Source organism: Pteropus medius, unplaced genomic scaffold, assembly GCF_902729225.1.
Source record: "Pteropus medius unplaced genomic scaffold, Ma_sr-lr_union100, whole genome shotgun sequence".
Lineage (NCBI taxonomy): Eukaryota > Metazoa > Chordata > Mammalia > Chiroptera > Pteropodidae > Pteropus > Pteropus medius.
The window spans coordinates 27,699,160-27,726,486 of record NW_024340849.1 but is presented as its reverse complement, the minus strand read 5'-3'; the positions used below and the strand labels follow the sequence as shown (position 1 = coordinate 27,726,486).

The following is a 27,327-nucleotide window of genomic DNA, read 5'->3' as shown; positions in this document are numbered from 1 at the left end:
TGGGGGCTTTGAGGCTTTCCTGGCACCTCTGCAATCACCAGGAAAGCCCCTCTGCACACCAAGTCCACCCAGGCCCCTTGTCATGGGAAGGAGTCCTTCAGAGGACCAGGGGACTCCCAGGATCTTAGGCAACAGATGAAGAAGGCATCTACCCAGGCAGCCTCTTGCAACTGGTGGGGATGGGAGTATATCAGAGAGCTCTGGGGCACATTGTGCAGAGTGGAGAGAGAGACAGGGCTGGCCGTCACAAAGCTTGGGCTCTAGGCTCACCACTGTTTCCAATTAAGAGTGACTGTGACTCTGTCACTCCCCTCTCTAGTCCTTCCTTTCCTTGCAGCAAAGTGAAAGAGTTGGCACGGCTGATCTCCGATGTCTGTGCCAAGTCTAAAATCCTCAGAATCCCCCCTCTGATGTTGCGGGCATAAATACAAATTAGCACGTATGGAGAACTGTGGCAAGTAATAATGGCCCCCTAGCCCCCGCCTGAAGCACACACACACTCTTTTCTCTGTTCATGCCCCTGTAATAGATCATACAGGATGGATTACATTAATTTTCTATAAACTATATCAACTTGAGTGACATGTCCTTAAGGGTTGGCTGATTGATATCTACAATGCGGTCTTATAATCTAAAATCATATTAATATTAATATTAAAGATTTTCTGTCCTTTACTCGCACCATTAAATCTGGAGTATAAGGTGAAATTGACAACATACATTTTGACAGCTTATCTATAATAAATATGCAAATTTTGATGCCCACATGTCATCACAGATGCACCGTGGCTCTCTGAAGATCCGAGCGTGCCTGTCTCCCGTGTGACATTTTCAGCGGAGGATCAGAGCACCCGTCCAGGAGGCAGGCGCAGAGCTGGGTGCGTCTTTGCTTTTGGTGACCTGAGCCTCTCCTGTCTGCCTGTGAAAGCCTGTCCTTCATCCTGCCAAGCAGGCAGGAGAGGCTTGAAGAGTGACAGTCACAGAGAGCAGGTAACCCCATCCCATATACCCTTTGAAACACAGGAAAACCCAGCTTCCCTTTTGATTTTTTTTAAGTGACAAAGGGACTTTTGCTGTCCTCTCCACCTAATGTGCTTACAGTAAGTTATCATCATTTTGTTCCTAGTGAGTTTAAGAGTTGAGGCTTCTGAGTTGGTAGCTCTGGGGTCAAATCCCATCTCTGCCACTAGCCTCTGCTCCTGACCTTCCGTAGCCTCTGTTTCTGCATCTGTAAGTGGAGAAGAGAAATAGTACCACCCTCCTAGTAGAAATGTGAAGACTGTATGAGATCATAGAAGCCAGGTGACCAGCACACACAGTAATGCCTCAGTAAAGGGCAATATTTAGATTATTTTCTAAATGAGTCCCACTTCCTCTGACCTCTGCAACTCCTTCCTGTCCCTATACCCTTGCCCTTGCCATACAAAACCTACCACTCAGCACAGTGACCATCTCAGATTCTTCTCTGCTTCTGGCCTGTGCTAGATGTGAGCTCCAGATGGCAGGAACCACACTTCTCCCTATGTCCCCAGCCCCGGACCCAAGTGGAGCTGAGACGGGGGATGGACTGAGACTGGGATTCAGGAATCGACCTCAACGGGAAAGCAAGCCATCTCTTTGCTACGACCCTACCAGGTTTGACTACACATAGTGTGTGTGTGTGTGTGTGTGTGTGTGTGTGTGCGTGTATGTGTGTGTGTGTGTACATGTTGGAGGGGGGCAATTAATTGAGCCTTGAAATACATTATTATTCTCCTTACATAAGAAAGGTTGAGAGAAAGGCTGAGGGAGGTGAATGGAGGAATTTTCAACAGGTGCAGGACTGTTTGAGAGAACTCCAGGCCAAGTTGGTGGTCCCATCCTCACTTTCCATCTGCTTACTTTACACCTGTCACATGTCCTGGGGCCACATCTATGATCACTGGCTTCTTTTCAGTCTCTTTGAACCCACTCTGCAGGGTGACATCATTTCCCAGGTCTCCCCATCAATTTGAACTGCTTCAAGGTTCTGGTATTGCATTCACTCCTTTCCCATCCAATCCACCTTTATTCATGAAACTATCCCACATCAGTTTGGCCACATGGAGTGCTTCTGTCTCTGAACTCTGCAGAATTTCCAGTGTGAAGAACCACAGGATAATGTTTTTTGTCATACCTCCTTGCATTGTTTTGTAATTGTTCGGCAGTGGACAGGACTGTTTTCCACAACTAGACTGAGAACATGGGACTGGGAACTGCTTTGCTTTCTCTTTCTGTTTCCCTGAGAGGCTCGCCATGTGGCCGGCCATATGTGCACATGTGTTGGGATTGGACCTTTCCATACTCTGGATCAGAATAGGAGCAGCCATGGGGACCCCGTGGATTTGGAGAAGTCTTAAGAGGTTCAGTTGCTAGGCATCTCTCGAAAGGTGAGAGTTGACCTAGATCCACCCTCATGTTCTTCCACCCTCCTGGTCATTTTTGGGATCAGGAGCAGGGCTTAGAGGAACCCTAGATGTTCTTCTGGGGTATCAGAAAATCCATTTACATCTCCCACTTCCCCTGCAGGGGTGGTCAGTGTCCTGGAGGAAGCTCTATTATTTACCACCTGTGCTAGCCATCTGTCACCATCCTTGGGCTGCTCCTGGCTCTGAGACCCTGCAGTCCTGACCAAGGGTAAGAAGTCTGGTGACTCAGGCTGGGGAGATAGGCACCACTGCCGGAACAGAGGGCAGAGGGATCTGCCCAGATTGGGTTCTGGGAAAGTCAGGCCCATCATAGGATACTCATCAGCTGATTCCTGCAGCTGAGGCTGTGAGCAGAATAAGTCTTGGGAAGAGGTAGGAATCCCAAGGCCTGCTGAGAGAAGCCCAACTTACAGGGCTCCCCTGCCCTTTTTCTACAAAATCTCTTGCCACCAATCCCTTCTGGTCCTATATCCCAGTGAGGAACTTGAGTCTTTACACTGTCTTTAATAAACAACCACCAATTAATCATCTACAATTAATCAGTCAACGAGAGGTGAAAACAAGAGAAGGAGTGGTGGAGGGGAAAGAGTGTGTGGCTTTGGGCAACGCACTCAGGCTCACGGAGAATCCACATCTACTCTATACATGTTACTGCTTTTCAATTGTACATTCGTTCAATCGTTCAACAGATTGTGACTGTGTATGGGCTAGCTGTGCTGGGTGCTGTGGACGGTGGGCGGGGGAGCAGACCCTGCCGGGCCGGCACCCATGGAGCCTGTCTTCTGGGGCTGTGGAAGAGGTTAAATGAGCTAATATTTGATTACCACCTGGCACAGTGCCTGGCAAACAGCAATACCTCCATAAATGTTAAGTGAGTCACATCTGATTGGAGAAAAAAGGCCACTTAAAGAAGCACCAGATAATATTATGGGGGAGGGAGAGGTAAGGAAATGGGTGAGGCTGCAGGGGGTGCCTGCGGTGGTGGCGTTGGTGGCTGGGGTGGGGGTGGGGTGACAAGGTGGGTGGGAAGAAGGAAAACGGCCAATTACAGATGCCTTCCAATGCCAACCCCGGGAATAAGGATTCCATGGTCTTTTGAAACCCCTTTCTTCCTCCTCATTCCTCTCTTCCCTTTCCTGCCTTTTTTTCCCGCCCTCCTCTCCTCCTCCTTCTCCCACCTCCTTCCCACAATTAACCCCAGGCTGTCCTGATTGCTCCCCACCTTGTTGACAAATGTCATCCCTTTCCTCGTCCCCCTCCCCTTTTATTTGTGTTGACTTCACCTGACAAGCCCTAATCCCTGACTCAGCTCCCACTTCTTGTTAAACCGAAGGTAAATTCTCGGCCGGCGGGGCGGCCCGGAGCAGGAGGATCTAGACCGCGGAGAAGCCGCGGGAAATATTGATATTAGCCAACCTCTGGCGCCGGCCGCCCGCGGTGAAAATAGGACGCGGGGCCAATCAATTACCGAGCCATTAAGGGCAGGGAGCGGGGCGGGAGCGGAAAAAGACTGGGCTCCCGGCGCGGGGCAGCGCCCCTTGGGGGTGCAGAGCTGCGTCACCCTCTCCGCTCCGCGCGCGCACTCTTGCCGCGGCCCCTGGCGGTCACTGGCAGTGACCTCATCGGCGAGACGCGGAGACCCAGTGGGCCGGGCAGGGTCGCTCCGAGTCTCGGCGCGCGGGCCGCTCGGCTGTCGGCTTCTTGCGCTCTCTTTGTCTGCGCCTCCCGTCCTCTCCCGAGGGCTTCCCGCTCTCCAGCCCTCCCCTTTCTCTCTCTCATCCTGCCCTCCTCCTCTTTCTCTTTGTTACAATCGCTCCGCTTTCCTTGGTGTCTCTTGCTCGCCGGACCACCCTTCTGCTGTGTTTCTCTGCCTCGCCGTTCCTCCCTCCCTCCTGAGCTGGCCACGCGGCGGCTCCTCATTCCGGTCCCCAGCGTGCTCTGAGCTCTGAGCTCTGCCGGGACTGGCCCTGCCGCTGCCATCCCTCCCTTCAGATTTCATGCCCATTAACATCTGTCTTCAACCACAGGAACCAACATCAGCCCCTTCTGATTTGGGGTTAATGACTTCTGGGAACCTTTTCCATTTTTCATTTGTTCCTAACTCAGACAGTAGCCTCGCCTGACGAAAGGACCCCCACATCTAGACAGAGAACCTGCTGTGCTCACGGGGACAGAGCCCTTTGCTTCTGGGTTTCTGGGGTGTGTGGAGGGAAATGGGAGCAATTTCGCATGTTTGTGCGGCTGCGGGTTCTGGGGATCTGTGACCAGGTTTGTGTAGGTAGAGGCGAGAGGTTGGAGACAGACAGATTGTGGATGTGAGCAAATATCGAAAGGTGTTCTTCTAGGGGAGAGAACTTTCTGGTTTCTTGATCTGACCATTCTTAAGGGGTAGGGAGGATGGTGAGGGCTCATTTGGTGACTGGCCGATCGGTCTATTTCCTAAAACTTCCACAGGTTCTTAGACAAGCAAATGGGGTAAATGAAAGTTTACATTGATCAGATACGGTGTTGGAAGGAGTAGATGGTACTTTTTCACTCTAAAGAAAGATCCCGCATTTTACAAAATTTAAAATAATAACAATCCCTTTCATAAGTTCTCTTGATCACAGTTGTCAAAACTGGCCCCCAATCTACAGCATGTGCCCCTGGTCATCACCCAGGAAGCATTAGAAGTGCAAATTCTTGGGCCTTACCTACCTTTTGAGTCAGAAACTCTGGGGAAGGGCTCTGCCATCTGTTTAACAAGCCCTCAAGGGGACTCTGAAGAGCACTGAAGTTTGAGCACCACTGACCTCAATTTTCTCAGCAGCTCTGGGAGGTGGTGGTGGTGGTGGTGGGGAATGCTTTTATCTTCTTTTTACCTCTGGAGGAGTAGTGGCAGAGGACAGTGAGTGGCCCGGTGGTCGCAGGACCAGGGTTAGGACTAGTTCTTAGTGTCAGTGTGAGGCAGTCAGTGTCAGAGGATGCATTTTACTTCAGTTTGCAAACACCCTTTAATGGAGGTAAGTGTTCTGTCTGGAGAGGTGACTGGCATTTGCCTGTCTGTGAGTTTGCCTATGACTTGTAGGGGCTGGAAAGGTTCTGGATCTTCAAGGCTCCTCTGGGGAGTACTCAGCACTTGGAATGTGGGTGACTTAGGGCATAGCCACTTGCATAAAAAACAGGTTGATTCTTTAAGACTGATTTTTTAATTGGAGCACTGAAAACAGCTTGTTGTAAAGCAGCATTGTTCCTATCAACGGCCTGACTCAGGGTTGTTATCAGGTGCCGTTTAAAATACAGAGTCCAAGGTTCTCTTCCTACCAAAGTCAGGGAGACAGGACTTCCAGGGCTTTGGGACTCTCCTGGGAGAAGCTTTGGTGTCCAGTGGGTGTAGTTTGAACCCAAGCTCTGTTCCTAAGGGGCTATGTGGGGACTTGGACAGGTCATGTAACCTGTCTATCAGGAAAGAGCCCCATTTGTAGGGTGTGGCCACCACCACGATTCTCTGAGAGTTCTGAAACAAGAAACTCTGCATTTATGGGCCTTGGTTTCCTTATCTATCAAGTGAGCAGTTGGACCAGGAACCTGTCCATTGATGACAAACCACGGCTAATACTATTACTATAAGTAAGCCTCAAATAGCATAACATCCATTTAGTAAAACCCTCAACCCACGACAATGGTCTTCCACTGTCCCTACACCCTCTTCAGGAAGATCACCAATTGTCCACAAATGAACACAACCGTCATGAAGAAAATAGCAAGACTTGTGCTTTGTCGAGCTAAAAACAAAAAAATGACGCCTGAGCTCCCTGACATCAGCTTTGTCACCCTCAGTTCAGCCTGTGCCCCTCTGACTACAGGAAGCCTTGCCTGCAGAGGCGGCTGCCTGTGTGGATCCTGCATTGGAGAAGGGTCATCAGCCTGGGCTGATGGAAGTGGGAGAGAAGCTCAAGCCTCCCCCGAACCCTTTTTATCCTCCACTACCCAGAAAACAGAATTAATTAGAATCCTCCATTTTCTGAGGACTTGCGTTAATCAAGGTTTATATGCAGTATATATATATTTTTTTCCAGAACAGTAAACTGAACTGATGTTTCCACAAAGAACATAGCACTTAGTGAAGCTGCTGAGATGGGAACTGATCCTCACTGAACTGGAACATCAAACCACGCTCTGAGACAAACCCGATGTTTCACTTGGTTTCAGTCCGTGGTAAGGAAACAAGCAGACTCTGGGGGGGTTGGGGGAGAGAGAATACTGGCTGGCTTTCCAGGCTCTAGGTAGGGGTGGATAAATATTTCCTATTGTCATTCTCAGCGGAACACCTCTGTGCATTTTCCTGCTCATTCTGTGCAAGTTTTGTCTCCTCTAAGGAGCTGCCCGGGGCCGTAGGCCCCTTTGATCACTCACGACCTTCTACAAGCCCATAAACCAAAATGCATAACTTTGCACTTGATTTCAGACTATGCCAAATTGCTTCCTAAATCTTCTCCGCATGTGTTCCACTCCCCAACCAGATTTTAAGTTCCTTTAGGCTAGGAGAACTCAGGAGTTCCCTCACAGTTTTAACATATAGCAGGCCCTTGATAGATACTTAAAATCACTGACAGAGCCAAAAGAATTCTTACAGATTGACTAGGCCAACCTTCGGTTCACAGGCAAAGAAACTGAGGCCCAGAGTACAGAATGACTTGTTCAAGGCCTCACAGATAGTATTTGGGCAGGAAATGAAACCCAAGTCTTGGCAAATATTAAGTATTTTCTGATTACAGGCATACCTCGGACATACTGCGGTTCGGTTCCAGACCACTGCAATAAAGTGAGTGGTAATCTTTTGCTGGTGGAGGGTCTTGCTTTCGATTTGTAAAAAATATAACACCTGTGAAACACAGTAAAATGAGGTGCAATAACACGAGGTGTGCCTGTATACACAATGTTAGTAAGGAATTCAGGAAAACAGGAATTCAAAAATAAATTCAACGAGAGATTGCATTGGTACAATCTCTTTGGAAGCACAAAGAAATCAATCAAAATATAGGATGCTCAAATTTACTGAAATAATTTCAGTTGTAAGAATTTATTCCACAGGTAGAATCATACATGTGTGCAATGGATGTGCACAAAGATAATGACTGTGCGTGGCTTGTTATAAAACACAAAACTAGAAAGAATTGCAGTGTCTATCAGTGGGGGGCTGGCTATGTACATTAGTGAATAGCTGGATAATGGAATACTATGCAACTACTAAATGGAATGAAGTCCATCCATAAGCAGGCCAATTTGGGAAGATCCAATGTACTGCAAAGCCCAAAATCAAGGTGCACAGCAGTGTGGGGAGTATATCCCAATTTCCACAACAGAAAGCATCTGTGGGTGTGTTTGCATGTGTCTGTCTGTACTTGGCATATTTCTGGAAAAATACACAGGAAACTGCTCTTGCTGGTGAGTAGAATGGTGTCTAGAGTAGGAGGGAGAATCGCACTTCATTTATACCCCTTTGCACTTTTTACCACATACATGTGTTATTTTTTATAATAATAATTAAAAACCTCAACACTGCAGTCTCCTAGTTGAGTATTTCCCCGCACTGTACCCAGCTACCTCTCTTGCTGTTATTCTTCCGTAAATCGGTAACTTGGAGTCTAATTGTAATTTCAAGTAGGTAATAAACAACAAACAAGCCATATGCTCTTAGCTCACCCCTTTATTTCTTTAACTCCCAAACTGCTGCTTTCCCAGGAGACTGAAGCTTTAGAGTACGACACCCACATGGAGGTGGTGCAGTATAGGGTTAAGAACTGGCTCTCAAATCCACTATTTACTAGGCAAGTTCCTCCGGGGCTCTGTGATTGTAGGAAAACAGATGACATAATGTGTATATCTGGTCCTCAGGTCTTGAATGGATGACCCTGACTTCTTCCTCTGGTCCAATGAGCCCGCTCCAGGCCCGGGAGGTGAGCAGGACACAGAATGCCCTGTCCAGTGCTTGGTTCCAGACAACACGGTCAACATACCCGTGAGCCTGCAGACACTGCCTCTGACCTTGGGGAGCCCAGACCTGGCATAGCCGGCCCACTGTATGAGGGAGACCCCTGGAGAAGCAGATAAACAGACCATGTCCAAATGTCCAGCACCAGCTCTCACATCAAGGAAACCAGGGTGAGGAAGGAAGGCAGGGGAACTAGAAGAAGGGAAGAATGCTCCAATAGATGAGGCAGCCACTGCCTTGCCTTCCTACAAGCATGTTTTTAACTTGCTTTGCAAGCAGCTGGTGGATTTCTGGACAAGCCAGGGCTGAGCTTTTAGAGGAAGATCATGTTACAGCACTGGTTGTGGGACAGGAACCTGGATTCTATTCCCAGGGGGACAAGCACCCAGCTCCCACCCAACAGCCATAGGAGCTTGGGCAGGAATTTGACTTTGCAGGTACCTAGGCTTCACCCCCAAGGATCTTGACTTTGTCAGTTCAGAGTGGGGTCTGGAGGGGTCTGAGACCTGCAGCCTGGGTCCCTAGGAGCTATAATTTAGGGGTTAAAAAAATAAAGAGGTGAGCCAAGTCCTGTGGGTTTGCCATGCAGTCCACTCACAGAGTGGATGACAGTCACCACACGGCTCTAAACACTTTTGGTTTTATCAGTGTTGCCACACTGCTTTCCTGTTGTATTGTCCCAGAAGACTGTACCCCATCCCACCAACCTGGTCCATTGTGCGAAGAGGACAGTGGGCCAGACTCTTTTCCTGGACTTCAGATGAAAGTGTAAGAATAATTATTTATTAATAATAAAACTAACAATTGGGCTCTTCATAAAGATGATCTCATATAATTCTCACCACAGCCCTATAAGGTTCTTACAATGGTTGTATCTGTTTTATGGGGGAGAAAACTGAGGCAGAGGAGGTTAAGGAACTTGCCTAAGGTCTCTGGTGGGTCATCCAGTGCCTCAGGACCCTGCCAAGTGCCACTCCAGTAGTCCCGTGGTCCCAGACAGTCTTCCCTATACTGAACGGGCCTGGGCTATGATCCCGGTGATGTCCTTGATGTTGGGCATGCCCAGGCAAAGGCCTGGGTCTCTGTGGCCCCCAAGGAGATGAACCCCCTTCCCGCCTGCCCAGGAAGGGGCTCTGAGAAGGAAGAAGGGCTGGCAAAAGTGGATTATGACCACCACTTCCCCCGAATCCCCACCTCTGATACTGGGAGCTTGGTGAGAACTGAGGTTGGAGGCTCCTTGTCAGCCAGACAGACCGGGGACCATACTTGTTTCCTGTGCTGGTCACCCTCGTCTCACTTCCTTTGTTCCCCTCCCTCCTCTTGCTGGTGATATGGTCACCTTCCCAGGAGATAAGGTCCGTGTGGCTCTGTCCTGACAAGCCCTTTCGGCCCTATCTCCAATCTTCTCTGGGTTTAGGATTAATAGACTTTTTCCTCGTTTGGGATCAATAAGTACAGAGAGAGAGGGGGAAAAAAAAAGGAAAGAAAAAAGTCAGCAGGATTAAGAAAAAAAAGGGAGACTGATAAAGATCTGGCCTGGGTAGTAGAGCCTTGGTGTTGCCAGGGGTATCTCTAAGCCAGAGGGTGGCGCAGGCGGGGCAGGGGGTGGGTGAGAAGGTGTCTTGTCTGCTGGGTTGGAAGCTGGGGTGGCGGCCACCTGTGGGAGAGCAGGAATGGGGTGAAGTCACAGCTCGTGGAAGGGCCCTGGGGATCCTCAGCCTCAGTCTAGGGCAGGTTACAGCCTGCGTTTTGGCCTAGGAAGGATCTCTGAGTCCTGGGTTGCCTGTCCTGACATCTTCCCAGGTTCAGGAAGACCCTTCTCTCTCAGCAGCCAGTCCCCACCATGCAGGAGCTGGGCCCTCAAAGTATCTTCTTCCAGGCCCCCAGGATCCCTCAAGGAGGTAGATTGTTTAGCTGAGCTTGCCCACCTGGAGTCCCCAAACCCAGCTCTTTCTCAGTATTTCACAAAGCCTAATGGAAATTGCACATGTCCCCTTGATGAGGCTGCACGGAGAAAACAAAAATAGCACCTCGCTGCTTTTAGCAAGAATTATATCCACTCCGTGTGGCTAACACTGGTTGCCGCATGCCGATCTGCGGCTCTGATTAGCCTTTGATTAATAAAAAATGGGGAAGGGAATCAATTATTTATTTAATAACAGCAGTTTGTTTTAAAGGCAAAACCTTTAAGAAAGTGAAGGACTCGGGGGTGGGGCGGGTTGGGAGGGGACCAGCTGAGGGTCTTGGGGGTGAGAAGTTTGGGAACGGAGGATTTCCATTGTGGAGCTGTTGTTCTCCGGTGATCTGGCTGGAAGGCCTGTTCCATCAGAGCTTTTAGGATGTAGGGTGCAGCCCAGAGTTGGGGGAGCCAGAGCAGCTGGAGTCCTCAAGTGCAAGGCAGACGTGGTCAGGAGGGCAGCGTACTGGTCTGCTTTGGTCACTGTGGGGGAGTGAGTGGGTGAAGCCCACTCTCAGCTCTCCTCAGAGTCTGCCCGTCACCTTTGGCCTTAATCTCCGGTGTGCCAACCCCAGGAAATCTCCTCAAGCAAGGTCCAGACGTCCAGGCCCTTGACCTCTTATGCCAGCTCCCCTCTCCCGTCCACGCAGGGGCCTGCCGCCCTGCCCAGCCAGACCGGGCTCCTCTCCCCAGCACCTCTCCACCGTTACTCAAACTGCTTTCTCCTTGCAGAGGGCACTTCTGCTGATCTTTGCATTTCACAATCATATCCATTCATCAAGGCCAAGATCGAAGGACACCCCGCACAGCAGCTCCCCAAGTCATCCCCTCAGGAGACAGCCTTTCTTCTTCTGAACGTTCGCGGCACTTTGAATGTGTGTTCCTGTGGCAGTTTGGGAAAATGTGGCTTTGTACTTTATTTCTTTGTAGGTATTTTGAGGGCAGGGACCACGTCTCAGTCACTTTCGTAACCCCTGTCCAGGGTCTATGGAATAATGAATGGAGGAGGAATGGATGCTATCTTTGGGGGAGACTGTACCCCATTTGCATCTGAAACAGCTTTCAGGTCAAAGCATAGACCTTTGAGGGAAATGACAATAGCCTCTTTGAGGGACACAGAGTAAATATATGCTTTTGCATCCGAGATAAGCAGATTAGAGACATGGGTGAGAAATTTGATTTTTTTTTTAATTTCTGGAAGGTAGGGCAGAAAATAAAAAAGCTGAGTGACGCAGGGTTAATTTTCTGAACCGAGCCTTTTGTCTATTGAAATAATTGGCCTCCTCCCTCAACAACAATATTCAAACTCGGTTTTCTTATCTGTCAGCTGGGATAATAATTCTTATCCCACTACACCCATTGCAAACCTTGCGTGAGAGGAAACAAAGAGAGAACTTTGCAAAATAGAAAGTTCTCAGTAAATGGGGTGTGTATCACCTATTTCGACAATTACCAGTCACTTAAAGTCATTGTTGTAGTTCATCCTTCGGAAAGAGGCACACTGCACAATTATTCAGGCACCTGTCTTTCTTCCTATCTCCATTATCTGCATATGTCCCATGGCAGTTAAATGTCCCAGAATCATCTGCGTTGTTGCCGTTACTCTCTTTAGTACTTACTGGTACGGGTGGCCACTTCCAGTGGGGCACCTTCCAGTGGGCTGGCTGAGCCACTCCGGATACCATGCCCTTAGCTCCGGTCAGAAACTCGCACTTGCTTAGGCACAAATGTCTCCTTCAGACTGGTGAAGTGCATTGGGTTTTCTGAAATGTTTGCTTTCACAGACATTATCCTGTGAGCTCATCCCCAATTCCTTAGAAGGGAGTTGGGGAACCCCAGAGAGGGAGCTGGATTTGCTGAGCCACACAGAGACTACTAAATGTTTTTCTACCTGCAGCATAGCAGGTGGGAAGTTCTTGAATTGAGGGTTTCTAGCATGGAGTTGATGTCCCTGCCCCCCTAGCCTTCCCAGCCACTGCCCTCTATAGTAGGGGGTACGACTTGGATGGGGGGCTTTCTGATTCAGGGAATAAACTACTTAGAAATTCAGCGAGTGGCTTTAAGAAACACGGCTATTTGGGACCCCCAAGCTCATAAGCCAGATGAATTAAAAGGCGACTATTCACATGGCACAGGATTCTTTCATTTCTAAAAGAATTCCTTATAAGGCTCTTCTGATGAGCAAACACAGCACATTTCAAATAGGATTCATTGTAAAAAAAAAAAGATAACAAAAAAGAAGATAATAACGGTTTGCGTGCACTATTTCAGGAGCAGTTCTTGTGAGAAGAGTAAGGCCCACCTGTTTCTCATCAAAGCTCCTGCAAGTCCCTCTCCTGGAGAAAGTGGGGAGCTGCAGAGACGGAGAGAAATTTGGGGGATAGAGATGGAGGCCTTGTGATGATCGAATCTGTCCCTCTCTGACTTGGAGGGAAACCTTGTTATTTCCCGACGTCACAGGGCGGGGAGTAGGGGTGGTCCTGGAGGTGGGGGCTTGGTCTGCCCTGTTCCCTACTGACCTGACTCCACGGGGTGTATGGTGGAGTCATTCCGCAGCTTCGAAGCCCAAACGCTATACGGACAGATCTGCTGACCCAGCCAGGGCCATGGACGTGGCCAGGGGCCCCTGATGGATTCCTCTTCTCTCATTCGTTACCAGCAGGCTCCTGGCTTTGGCAATATTTGCCTTATGGCGTCAGTGCAGCGTTTCCCGTATTCACAGAGTTAAATTAGTTAGCTGGATAGAAAGCTCGGAGATGATGTATCTAGTTGTCAGTCGTGACTTGGTGCTAATGGCACTACAATTTGGTTACAGCCCTCAGCGTCATTAATCATCGGCCCCCAGCCGACTGCATATGGGGGTTCTGGGGACCGAGGAGCGCGGGCCCGGCTTGGGCAGAGAGGTGCCTGGCACCCAGGCTGCGCCTCTCCCTCTTTCTCTGGGCAGTGCTCAGGCTCCGTCACCGGGCAGGTCGATGTCCCTTGGTCCCCACTGCCACCAGCACCACCAGCGCCGCGCACCTCTATTTATTAGCATCATGCTACTTATGCTAATAGCAGACCGTACACTATTTCTGAGCATTAACATCTGCTCCAAGCAGCCGACTTTCACTTACAGAAACTGATTTCAGCTCAGTCAAGCAGATAAACAGAGAAATCAAAGCAGGTGGCTGAAAGTGAAGGAGGAATTCTCAATTCCTGCATTCAACCGATGAACTTCACTAAAGCCATAATTAATATTCAGATAACTATATTCCGACACATAGAATAAACAAGATCATTTAAAGGATGCAAAATACATCCCCAGGGCCAGAGGGGAAGACGAGGGAGGGGAAGAGAGGGAAGGAAGGCAGAGGACTGAATATGAATGCAGACACTTCCCGAGCTGGCCTATTGTCTGCAGGGTTTCAGTCTTGGAGACAGGGGACATGCCTCACACAGCCAACAATCCGGGTGTTTACAGAGCCCCTTCTGCAGGCCAGCAAGGGCTAAGGCCACTCGCAACACTGTGAGAAACAAGGGGAGTCTGAAGTGCAGCATCCGGGAGGCAGGGCTGTCTACATTGTGGGCTGGCAGCAAGCTGCCCTCTGCACTCTTCTCCTCTTGAAGGATGCTCGCCCTGGGGCCCCAGCTGCTGTGCCTGTCTCCCTGCGCCCAGGCCCTCTTCTATAGAACATGCTGCTGGACATCCTTCTTGCCTGCGATTGGCAATTTCAGAATTAAAAATAATACCTCCGTATGATTTGGATGAGGCCAAATCCAATTCTTTATATTATATTTAAAGCTATGAGATGGTATATCCCTTATTGCAGGGGTCCCCAACACCCCGACAACGGACTGGCACTAGTCCGTGGCCTGTTAGGAACCGGGCTGCACAGCAGGAGGTGAGCGGCGGGCAAGTGAGCGAAGCTTCATCTGTATTTGCAGCCACTTCCTAGGTCTAGTGTCACTGCCTCAGCTCCACCTCAGATCGTCTGGCATTAGATTCTCATAGGAGCATCGGTCCCTGGTGCCACGACGGTTGGCGACTGCTGCCTTATTGGATTTATTTACCTCTTTTGGTTGTTTTTCCTAGTTAGTCATTTCAGAAATGTTAAAAAAAGACTAATGCCACCATCTGGAACAAATTCTGAAGGTGATCATTCCTGCTCTCCAAAGAGCAATGGCCCTGTGGCTCTGAGGTTCAGACTTCCCAATCAGGAGATAGTCCCCATGCGACTTGGAGATGCACATGGCAAGATCCTGGACCCAACTCGCTTTATCTTGTTAGCATAGAAGGATGGTGAGAGTGACAGGAAAAGTTAATGGATCCCATGGCCCACTATGCTGCACACTCCTGTGTGTGTGTGCACACATGAGCTACATAGAGAATTTACACAAGTCTATTGTTTAAGAATGTATGTAGGTACCGTCGTGAGCTCTGAGGGGATAGAAAGTGACCAGGGTCCTTTGTGTGGGATCCAAACCAACCCTGAGCCCCACAGGAAGGTGGGGCAGCTACCAGAACATGGGGACCCCGAGGGGCCAGCTTAAGTGTGCCTTGACTTCACAGGGTTCAGCACTGAACCTCATCTGAATCCCTACCGGCCATGCCAAACAGAGAGCAGATTCGTCCCTGGTGAAAGGCCTTTGCTGACTTTTGCTCTGCTCTTTTTGGTTCCTGAGCTGCAAGGGCCCTATGGCTAAACAACAACAACAACAACAACAACAACAACAACAACAACAGAACGTTATTGATAACTTTAATTTCCACTTTGGGGAGGCATTCATCTCCCTCCCCATGCTCCTGCACATATGTCCTGTTTATGTCTCTTCCTCTGAGAATGTTGTTGACAATGCTGGGAGCCCCAAGCTGTGTCCTGGGTGCCATCAATGCTCCTCTGGAACCACTTGCTTTGCGGCTGAAATTTCCCCTGACGTCTAGAAAAAATTTTTTTGGTTTCCTTGGAAATGACTCTCTCTCTGAATCACAGCTGTTTGCAGAGATGAGGGGAGGTGGGAGGATATTCCTTGGAGGGGTATGGGGAGGGGGAGGGGTGAGACCAACAGGGCTCCCCAGGGAAAGCTGTGTGCTGCACAGGCCAGAAGGGCTATGGGGTGATGCTGGTGGTTGTCAGGAGCCCCTGGGGACAGGCTTTAGCACAAAAGGTGGGTCGGAGCCTGGACAACTGGGAACTATTTTTTTCTCTGGAGCCTGCTTCTCTTCTATGTACTCTCCTGCCTGCCCAACCCCTCTCTAAAGGAACTGGCTGAGCGACAGCCATCTTCCCAGCCTGGGCTAGATGTCCCTAGCTACAGGTCTATGCCAGGCACCTGTGTGGCGCTTATGCCTTTCCTACACTTCTTTGTCTGATTTGAGTGTCACAACATCTGTGGGAGGGAAGCATGGCAGGGGTTACCATTGCATTTTCAGAGGCAGATACGGAGCCATAAAGAGATTGTGACACACCTGAGACAGTGGTGTGAGTTAATGAATGGCAGAGACAGGTTGATCCCTGACCCCTAGTTTGGCAAGTCCTGATGCATTCTATATTTGCTCCTTCCCACCTCCGCACAACCTGCAGACGTGCACATCTACCTCACAAGGCCACAGGCTCGTGCTGACGGCCCACGTCCCCAGCTTGCTGTGTCTCCCACACACACTTCTGCACGGAAAGCTTCGTGGTCTGAGAAAGACAAGGATGACACCTCCCGGCTGGCATGAGCTGTGTGCTGCGTGGTGAGGGAGGAGGCACCCACCTTGCCAGGAGGCTCTGGCTGACTGACTACACAAGATCCGCACACATGCAACTGAGGACAGACGCGCCCTGATGGGGCACGGCGCAGCCCAGCCGTTGCCGGTCTGCTCCTGGCCCCCAGCAGGACCGGCTGATGCAGCTGGCCACCCTCAACAGCCCGATGTTCCTGACGCCCTTCTGGCCACTCAGCGCGCACCTGTGCTTTCTCCCACTCCGAATCTCCCTCTTCCTCCATGTCCTCCTCTTCTCCTCTCACGTTTCCTGCTCCACACTCAGTTATCATCACTTGACCATTATTGTCCTCTGAGTCTCCAAACTGCCATTCTCCATGCCAGACATATGCTTGTTCTCAGGGTGAAGAGAAGAAAAACTGAATTCAGACCCCAATCCTTTGGAGTTTGGGAAATCTCTGTGTATACTCAGAGGACCTGGGCTGTTCAGCTAGGAGGGGGACCTCTATTCAAGAGGAGTCCTGGGAAATCACTGGGGGTGTCTTTCCGAGAAAAGCAATCAGAGTGCTAACGGTGAGTGGCCTTTATTACTAAGGCAGGAAGGCTGGTTCCCGGTCAGGTCTCTATGAAAGGACATGGTTCCTCTGTCTGCAAAAAGACATGAAAATTGCAGGTCTTTGGGGACCATTCCAGGCTGCTCTCTCCACCCTGACTCCACATGCATGGCCTTTCAGGAGCTCTTTCTATTCCACTGGCTGGCTATGGGGGACTTAGTGGTGAACCCCAGAGGTGGTAACAGATGGAGAGTCCCCTCCTTTTTTGCCTTCTTCGAATGGAAACTACAGAAAGCACACCCATTTTATGTCACAATCAGGCACAGGCTCATCTTGGTAGAAACCTCTTTTAATCAAGTCCAGGTGCCACCTTTACGGATGTGCTCGATTTGAGGAGGGCCGAGATTTCTTTTGCCCACTCGAGTATACCCCTGAGAGTCCCACCGTCCAGGTGACAGCTGCCTGGGTCCCTCTTCCATCTGGTGCACCCCATTCGGGTGTGTGAGTGTGGGTATCTGTGCCCTGCGCCCGAAGGGCCCCAGGTCTGAATCCAGAACCAGGGGCTGCCACTCTACGGGTGAGGCTATGCAGCAGTCCTGGTGCCCTCTGCTGGCCACATCTGAAAACACAGGCAGCCTCCATCCTGCCGCTGGGCGGGACATTTCAGGAGACTTCCAGGATAGACAGGGCTGACTGAGGCGGGAATGACTATCCTTTCCCCGCCATGTGCACTGCTTAGAGCCTAATCTCTGTACCATCTGCATAGGGATCCATCCCCTTTTCCTCATCTCCCTGTGGTGGAAGGATCTCATGCCTGGTTCTAGTCTTTATTAGCTGTGTTGCCCTGGGCAAGGTGCCCAGCCTCTCCGGACCTCATTGTGTGCTCTATAATATCTTACCCAGAAACTTCAAAGCCCATTTCCAATACCAGTTCCTATTTGTAATCTTTCCCACCCAGGGTCCCATCCACCGAGGAATGTCCATCTAACCTTTGGCTGCCAAGGCCTTGGGCCTCTTTCTCAGGCTCTCAACTCCTTGAGGGCAGATTTTCGTTCACAGCTTTTCTCTTTTTTTGAATCCCCTGCAATTCTGTCTTTACACAGAACAGGCAGTTAACAAATACCTGTTGAACTGATTTGTGTTAAAATGGCTGCCTTGGACTAGAAATTCCCTCAGGTGTCTCCCCGGCTCTGGTTCTTTTCATTCCGATTGTCGCATGTGGGTTGGTCTCATCTCCCAGGTGAGACTTTAGATCCCAGAGGGCAAGGTGTGAGGGAACCACTGTCCTGATGCTTTACTGAATTGAGAAAGCAATTTTGACATTGTGAAACAGTTATGCACATGGTTCTCCTTCTCTCCGTCATCAAGCAGTATGTTTTCAGGGCAAGACAGGAAGATGTGAGGCTATAAAGAACATGCTAAGGCCCAACTCCTTCATTTCTAACCCGCGTTCTCCCGCCCTCCGGGCACACTTCCCCTCATCCGCATCCCCGCACCCCAGCGCCCGTCTCTGCTCCACAGCATCTCTTTGGCATTGTGCCCTTTCCCCGGGCCAGTGGTGACCCCTGCAGCTTCTTACCGGTTCCTTCCCCAGCCCGTAAATGTCGGGCTTGAGTGTGAGGCACTCCTCTGTCTCGTCAGAGTTGAGACACACTCTCTTACATGATTCCTCTAAGGCTGCCCCGGCACAGCAAACACACTGCCTCCTGGAAACGACGGTAGCAGCTAACATTTATTAATAGCTCACAATGTGCGGGGAGCCACGCTGAGAGCTTTGCACATATTATCTCACAGAATGCTCCTAACAACCCTCTGCCACGGCTCTATTATTATCTTTGTTTTATAAAGAGAAAGCAGAGGTACAGAGAAGTGAAGCCACTTGTCTAAAGTCACACAGCTAGAGAGTGGGAGAGTCAGCATTTGAACTCAAGCAGTTCGATTCTGGAGCCCGTGTTCATGACATTCTTTCAGGTCGCAGGGTGTCTGGGGTGGTGGACAAGGACTCTTGTCCTTGTCCTCTCTCTCTCTCTCTCTCTCTCTCTCTCACACACACACACACACACACACAGACTCGTGGTGTGCATATGTGAACATTCCCGTGAAGCCCACACATGCCCACATGTTTCTACACTCATGTTAGTGTGTACACACACGATGTTCTTAGTTCCTTACTGGCCTGCATTATTTTAGAAAAATGCTGTCTATCAGAATTTTCTGTGATGAAGGAAATGTTCTATGTCTGCACTGTCTAACATGGTTAGTTACCATTTAGTTACTTGCGGCTCTCGAATCCTTGAACCATGGCCATAAAACTGAGGAATTGAATTTCTAATTATATTTAAGTAAAATTAATTTAAATGTATATGTAAATAGCTACATTTGTCTGTCAGCTGCCCGGCTGGCCATGTCGTGGGATGCTTGTGAGGGTAGTGGTGGTGTGGCTATGTGTCTCTATGATGGTGATGAGGAAGGAGGCTTGGCTCTGGGGTGTCTGAGGAGAACAGTTTGGGTGTTGCAGGCCGGCCTGTGACTCTGGCAGGAACATTTCACCTACAGTCTCCTTTGCCCCATCCAGCCTGCTGGAGCCTGCCAGGTGCCTAGATGAATGATTTCAGCTCTAATTTGTAAGTAAAACATCAGCTTATTTTGTTTTGTGTTGCTTTTATTAGTTTTAACTATAAAAGAGAGAAAAAGGGGACAGCAGTCTGCCTCAGGCATTTGGTGGTGGCTCTGGGGGCCAAATGAGTCCTTGTAGGACGCTTCTCTTCCTGGGCTTCAGAGAAGCCACTGGTGAGGTCAGGCTGGCAGGGCCGGCGGGTTGGGGGTGTGCAGGCCACAAGGACACGGGTGGTGGGGCAGGCAGGGTGGCGAGGCCTCAGCGGCTGCAGAGGAAAGAACGCTCCGCGACCTATATCTCGCTGTGAATCTGGCTGACTCACCCCTGGACAGTTCCCACTCACCCTCCTGGGTGGAATGCAACCTTGGCATCCTGGGAAGAGATGCTCCAAGGAAGACGCCACTGTGGCAGTGACCCTGGCAAAAGCTGGAGAGAATGAAGCTACAGCAGGAGGGACTTAGGTAGGAGCAGAGGAGGGACAGACCCAGGCCAAGTTCTGGGAGATGGTCTGAGGGGGATGAGGTGGGAGGAACAGTCTCCTTTGCTACATACACTAATGACAAAATGACCCTCATTTTGGTGTCCAGTGCTGGTGCGCACCTGCCTCAGCTGGGGAGAGGACCCCCGGATCCTGTCTCAGGCTGCATGCAAGCCCAGTTCATAGTGTGTATTGCACAGTACGTGATCTAATTGATGCTCAGAACACACTAGGAAGAACAATAATCACATCTGTGAAATCTTGTTTAATTTGTTCTATTATAAATGACTTTAAATATCACGACACATGAATGCCTCTCGTACTTATACCTCTGGCCCAGGTCTTCACTCAGCTCCAGGTTCATATATTCACTTGCCTTCTTAATGTCTCCACTTGGATGTCTGACTGGCATGCCACGCACAGCATGGCCAAAGCGGAATTTTGATCTTCCACCCCTAAAACATATTCCTTCCCAGTAAATGGTACCACTCACTTCTGAGGGGCTCAGATCTTCCTGGGTTCCCCTCTTTGCCTTCACTCCACATCCAATTCATCAACAAGTCCTAGGACTCCTTATCTCCCCAATATATCTTGAGCCCATCTATTTCTCGAACCTTCACTGTCCACCCTAATCCACACCCTCATCATCGCTCCCCTGGCCACCTTCACCCCCTGTCTGCTCTGCTACAGTAGCTGGCTCCACACAGCAGCCAGAGAGATCTCTGTGAAATATACATAAGAGCAGGCCCCTTCCAATTTCTCACTATACTTAGAATGCAATTCAGCACCCCCTTGACCTGCCAAGCCTGACGCAACCTGCCCTCACCGTCCTCCTTCCACCTACCTCTCCCAATCACCCCAACTATGTTCTTGTCACACTGGACTTTCTCCCGTCTCTTGGACACATGAAGCCTAGTACTACCTCAGGACCTTTGCACCTGTTCTTCCCTCGGCCCAAGTGCTCTCTTCTTCCATCTCTGCTTGTTGTTTGGATCTTAACTTCATTGTCAACTCCTGAGGTACGCCATCCCTGCTTACACAGTATAGAGCAGCCCCAGTCACTCGATACCCCATCCATACTTTCTAATCCTAAGCATAGCATACACTACCGGGTATTTAATTTTTATTTTTAATTTATCGCCTAATTCTCATGAAAATGGAAGCTCCGGGACAGTCAGGAGTTTATCTGCCTTGGTCATTGTTGTGTCTCAGCAACTAAATTCTTGCCTGGCACAGAGTGGGTGATCGATACTACTTGTGAATGAATAAATTATTTAATTCTGATGGTGTTCGTCTGAGAAGGCTTTTTGCCTGGGGTAGAAGTGTGAGTTCATGAATGTGTTTCCTGGACTGGCTCTTGTATATGAATTGCAAGACTAATTAAACTCATACATATTTGTGGAAATGCAAATATAATTTTATTTACCAATGACTGTAATAAAGGTAAATGCTCTTTACTTAAACAAACAATTCACTTTGGGAATAAAGCTGTAAACAGAAGCAATAAATAAACACTCATTATTGAGTGCTTACTGTGTATCCACTGAACGTCAGGAGCTGGCTGTTCTGATCTTTCATCACGGTATTCGCACACGTGAAGACTTTCTCATCCCTGAATACGGGGCTCAACCATAACAAGCACTCTTTCTTTACCAAGACTGTGACTTTTTGGGGCAGATGCTGCCTCAACATCCCTGCTCTGCCATTTCCTCACTGTGTGACCTAGGAAGTTACTTAAACTCTCTGAGCTTCTGGTTTTTTTTGGTCTGCAAAACAGAGACAGAAGCTGAACCTTCCTCCTAAAAGAACTGAGAGTATTAATTGAGATAGCACATTAGAATGCTTGGTATAGCGCTGAGCACATGGTAAATGATAAAGACATGATAACCACTTTTCTCTTATTATGATGATTATTACCATTATACAAGCCCATTCTAGATGTTTCTATATGTTCTCATTTAATTGCCACAGCAACCCATGGAGCTGGTGTTGTTAGTCCTGATTTACAGGCTCAGAGCTCAGAGCTCAGGGACGAAAATGCCCACGATCATCATCCAGCTCGCAAAGATTAATACACAGGTCTTTGGACTCCAGATCCAGTGCTCTCTCCATGGCACCACCACTGCCTCTCTTGTTCTTAGGGAGAAGTTGGTGTTAATGAGAGCCAACCATCATACCGTATTTTTATTTTAACTCATTATCAAGTTCCAGTCACAAACTCCTCAATCCCTTTATGGACCCCCCCATTTCTAGTTACCTCCAACCCCTGACTGTGCTCTCTGAGTAGCTCCTCCAATCTTCCCATGCCTGCTGCCCCCAGCCTCCAAGAGTCCCTATTGGTCGTGCCGCCCTAGACTCTAAATCTAGCATGAACTTCACATCATAGGGTAATAGATGGTGAAACAGAAAGCATTCCTAGAGATGATCATCTCTATTCTCAAGTGAGAAAATGCAGAAGCCCAGTGACTTACTCCAAGGGCTCCTGGACTAGAACCCAGGGGTTCCACTCACCTCCGAACCCTGGTCACAGTCTGGCCCACTTCCCTGGAGCCGGGCATCTCCTTGGTTCCCAGGAGAGCAGCTGAGGATACACAACAGCATCCTAAGTTGGGTTGCTGGTGGCAAGTTAGGGTAGGCTGTGTTTTAATTCTGCTTTGGCCATCATTTTTCCCAGTGTGATCTCCTCTGGAGTCTGTGACCCTCCCTGGGCAGGGGCTGTGGCTCTTTCTTCTAACTTCTCACACAACGTGCAGCCCGGTGCTGGTTGTGCTGCAGGTGTGAAATGGCTCAGTCCATATTGCACGAGGCTTCTGAGTGGCACTGCCAGACGGACCTAAGGAGAATCGCCACGACACTCGCAATCGTTCTCTTTGGGAGGCAGGAATATGGGCACCTTTCTCTTCTTGCTACATTCCGATCATGTTTATCCTTTCTGTGACAGGTACTGCTTACAATGGAAACATTTATGATAAGCAATATTAAAAAAGCAACCGACCTTTGCCAGGGCCGGTCCCTCCAGGTGAGTGAAGGAGGCTACCATAAATCATGCCTGAGACATGTCTGTCGGGCACGCAGAGACATTGCTGTGTCTTGCCTTGGAGAGCTCACAGTCTATGAGAGGCTGGACCGACAGGCACTAACAGTTGGGACAGCACGGTGAGTCTGGGTCCCTGAGGTGGGAGATTTCAATCTCTGGGGGATACAGAGATTGATGAAGCCACCACCATTAGCAGCTTCCTGGAGCAGGCTCTGTGTCTGCAGAAGAGCAGGCTTTGGTCTAGGGGAAGCAGAAGGGAAGAGGGTGCACCAGGCTGCGGCAGCCTGAGTAGAGGTGGAACTGATCTCCCAGGAAGGCAGGCTGCGAGGATGAGGGCAGCAAGGCCAGAGAGTCTGGGATGCTAGTCCTTTTGACTTCTTTATCTTTCTCATTTTTTATACAGCTACAATTTATCACAAGCTTACCACATTCCAGGCACTGTGCCAAGTGCTTTGCCTAGATTGCTACATTTCATACTCAAAATTAACTCACTTAGGCAGTTTGTATATTCCCAGTCACTAGACAAGGAGACTGAGGCTGACCCAGGAGGAAAAGTGACTTGCCCAAGGTCACGTAGCTTGTCGGAGTTTGACCTCAGCACTACCTGTGCTACCTCCAGGGCCCTCCGCCTCCCACTGAATGGGGTCTAGGAAGGCCTAGAAAACTGTGGGAGGTGCTGGGCAGGGCAATGACTCCATGGAGCTGGGAAGAGAATAGCTTAAACCATATGACAGAACTTGCACATCATGTATTACCAGAGGGATTGCTCGGGTTGAGGTGCGGTGCACAATTCTGTCTGTGTGTGAGATCATCTGTGAGTGTCTGTGTACGTGTGTGAGTGTATGTTTGTGTCTTATGTGTGAGCTTATCTGTGTGATTGTATCTGTGAGTGTCTCTGTGTGTGAGTAAAGTGTGTAAAGGTGAAAGTGTGAGATCAGGACTCCCCTCCTACAGGTGGGGAAAATATGTCCATTCTAGTAGTTATGAGGACAGCCTAAGGAAGGGTTTTATGGTGTGAGCACATGGTCCTGGCAGTCTGGGAGGTCATTTCCCTGGAGAAGACTGAACCCTGGGGGCCACAAGGGAGACAGAGGAAGTTAAGGGACACTGGAAGAGTGTCCAGCTTTGGGGCAGGAGGAAGCCTTACAATCTGGACTGGGCGGTGACCATGGGGCTGGGGGCTGCCAAAGGCAGCTCCGGGAACCAGGCGCTGGCATGCAGGGAGACTCCTGAGGTTGTTATCTAACTGCAGAGTCCCTGGCCCCGTCTTCAGGGAACTGCAAGGTCTGGGGCAGAGGTCAGGATCTTCATTTCTCACTAGGTTTCCAGGAACCTGAGACAGGCGTCCTGGGAAAGGCTGGGCAGGGTCACGATCAGATCTGAACTGCAGAAAGACAAGGCAGGTATCACCTAAAGGTTCTGAGCACCTGCAATCCGTCTGCTGAGGACTTTCAGGCAAAACACAAATGACAATCCTGGGTTTGAGCAGAGGGTGGTGCCCTTAGGGGGCAGCATGGCAGAGCCCTCTGGGTAAATAGAGGAAGTATCCATTAGATTTGTGCCTAAAACCCACAAGACCCCCAGGGGCGGGTAGGATTGGCTTTCCTTCCAGCTCATGCTGGGCCCAGGCTGAGAGAGGGTCTGCCCTTTGTGTCTGCACCCAGAAGCTGGATCGGCCTTTAAGTGGCCCAGAGAGGAGGCAAAGGAACAGGATACCTGTAGCTAGATGTGTGGGTTGGGCTTCAGGGCTCTGTGTGCCTGGACAGCAGGACAGATCCAGGCGAGCAGAGATGTATTCAGCCAGAGAGCATTTCTTGGGGGAAATGGCCCTCCTTTGCATTGTCCTTTTCCCAGGACACTGCTTCCAAGTGCTACCTCTGGCCTTGCTGGTCCGGTTTGAGTACCATCTGCTCCCACCCAGATGGAGGCGGTGGGAAGGGGCTCTCTCTTTCCATAGCTGCTGTCTCCTGCACAGCCTTCTCACTTTCTCTTCCTCACTTTCACACACACACACACACGCACACACACACACACACACGGCTCTGTACTTTCGATTGTCTCCGAGGGGAGCTGGGTGCTCAGGGTTAACTTCTGAGAAGTTGAGGAGCCCCCGACCCCCTTTTCTTCTGGTTTCCCAGGGGAATCTGTGGGCAGAATGTGAGAAAATGCCACAGATGGCCGAGCCGTGCCTCTAGGAAAGCAGTGAGGTCTCTGGAGGACCCAGTCTCACTTCGCATCCCACCCAATTAGGCTGCCCACAACCACACATGTACGGAACCCTTCCTTCCCACGGATCTTTCCCACACTCTGGCCAGAGGCCCCTCAGAAAGAGCGCAAACTCACATGCATTGACAGAGAACTGCAGGAGTGCCCACCCAGGGAGTTGGACCCATCTTTTTTGCTGTTTTACACATGCGCTTGGTGGAAGTTCTAGTCATAGATGTACACACAATCTGTCACTTAAAAGCTGGCCCACACCAGCCCATGACAGCTCCCACATGGCTGCCTGTGCTCAGCACGTATGAACACACACAGCCACATGTCTTCTTGTTTGGGCCTCCCCAGCTATTTCGGTATATTCGCATGAAGAAGGTGTGTGTGTGTGTGTGTGTGTGTGTGTGTGTGTGCACCCAGAGTGTTAGTATGGGGGCAGAGGTAATCCTGGCATGAGACGCTCTTGGTTTGAGAGAAAGAGTGAGGCTCGCCTGGATAGCAAGTCCCAAGTGAGGGAGTTTTGTGTCCTCGGGGGAAACAGACAGCCCTCCCTTCCCTTTCCAGGACCAGAAGAGAAAACACAGCTCTCTTGCAGTTGACATAGTCATATGACCCCTCAACACCAACACACATGCACGCCTGCACACCAGAGACTCACAGGACACAGCATGAATGCAAAACACAAGGAGAAGACATGCATCACACAGCATGCCTCTAACAGACACACCACATGCCAGAAGCATAAGCCGCACCGCAATCACTCACAGCCCCTTCTCTGCCATAGTCCCCAGAGGTGTCCGTGAAGCCTCACTCCTCACAGCCCATCAGCACAGCATGTCCGTGGGGGACGGGCAACACATGCACCATCTCCAGTGGCACCTAGAGCATCTCCTGGCCAGCACTTACGGTTCAAGTACATGCATGACAAAGCAGGCCTGCCCCATTGTCCCCGAAAGCCTCAATTTCTAAATGGTCTGCTCAGCCTTCAGATAGTAGAAATTTAGTAAACTCATTTCCAGATCTTTGGGATTTTATTTTAAAGAAAAGGAAACCACAGGTTTCTTGTTCTCTGATGAGCTCTTTGCCATTGCTAACACTTTGCTCACTCTGTGTGTGTGTGTGTGTGTGTGTGTGTGTTTATGTGTTTATTCTCTTAATACAGATGTACAGGGCCACTTTCTCTGCCAAGCCTGCGATCCCATGGATAACAGGAGCCCTGCAGGCTGGGAGCAGGCTTGCGTGGACAGCCGAGGACTCAGCGTGCAAAGATACCCTCCCTTGCTCTGAGCCACAGTGAAGTAGCCTGCGTGCCAGCCTCCAGGACAGACTCTGGCTGTAAACCTACCACTCTCCTCTTCTCCCTTCCCACTGCCTTTTCCTGAAGGTGTCTCTTTGCCCACAGGCTTGGCTTTGCTTATACGAGACATGTCCATAGCAAGCGCATGGAACTGGGATGGCCCCTGGAAGCCTTGTCCAAAATTTCTCCAGGACCTGCCTTGGGTTTTGGTCAGATGAACAGAAATTTGGCCAGGATCCTGTGGGTTGACGCAAAAGGGAGGTTGCAGAGGGAGTGTTCTCAACAAACACCTTCTGTTTATTTATTTCTAACGAAGATTTGGCCTTGGCCTTTACGGGGCTTCTGGGACACACGAGTGTGAGTGAGAGGGCTTTTGGCTGAAAGACGAGTTGAGGGGTCCACTGTGCCCCCTCTCTACCTCCAAGCTGAGCCCCTGTCATCCCTTTCTTCAAGCCAGCTGGTGTGACTTCTCCTTCTAAAGAGTTTGGTGGCTAAATTGTGTCTATGGCCTTGTGGTTGTTTAAGCCTTACTCACACTCTGTGTAAGTATATGCATTTATGTCGTGTGTGTATCTCTGTGTGTGTCTATGTGTGTATCAGTATGTTTTTATATGTACGTGTCTATGAATTGTGTTTCTGTGTATGTCTGTATTTTGTGTGTCCTTGTATATAAGGGTATCTGTATGAATGTCCATATTTGAGTGTGCTCTATGTGTTTCTATGAGTGTTTATTCGTGAGTGTGTCTATCAGTGTATCTATATGTGGGTGTGTCTGTGTGAGTTATCTGTGTATCTGTAATGTGTACATGTGTGTGCATATGTTACGTGTTTTCAAAAAGTTCCCATAAGACTGTGTGGAATGACTTAAGAAAACATTAGCTTATAATGTTGCAAGACTCCAGCTTCCCCAACTGTAAAATGAAGGAGATGAAAGAGACGATCTTTTTATTTATTTCCATAAAGGAAGTTACAGTCACGGACATGTGGTGGGATTGAGAATATGACAAATCGAGGTGCAAATTCTGGCTCTGCATCTTTCTAGCACATAACCCTCTTGGAGTTA

General features: G+C 49.6%; 1 protein-coding gene and 1 long non-coding RNA gene across 17 annotated transcripts in view; one reads left to right on the top strand and one right to left on the bottom strand.

Annotated features, from left to right (window-relative positions):
* Nucleotides 1-27,327, bottom strand: part of CELF4 (CUGBP Elav-like family member 4) — a 290,082-nt gene that overhangs the window by 245,482 nt on the left and 17,273 nt on the right. The gene's annotated exons all lie outside the window — the stretch shown is intronic.
* Nucleotides 3,034-9,111, top strand: LOC120586578 (uncharacterized). The gene is made up of 4 exons (XR_005648739.1): nt 3,034-3,780; nt 6,506-6,644; nt 7,205-7,251; nt 8,325-9,111. It is a non-coding gene; the product is annotated as an uncharacterized LOC120586578 (long non-coding RNA).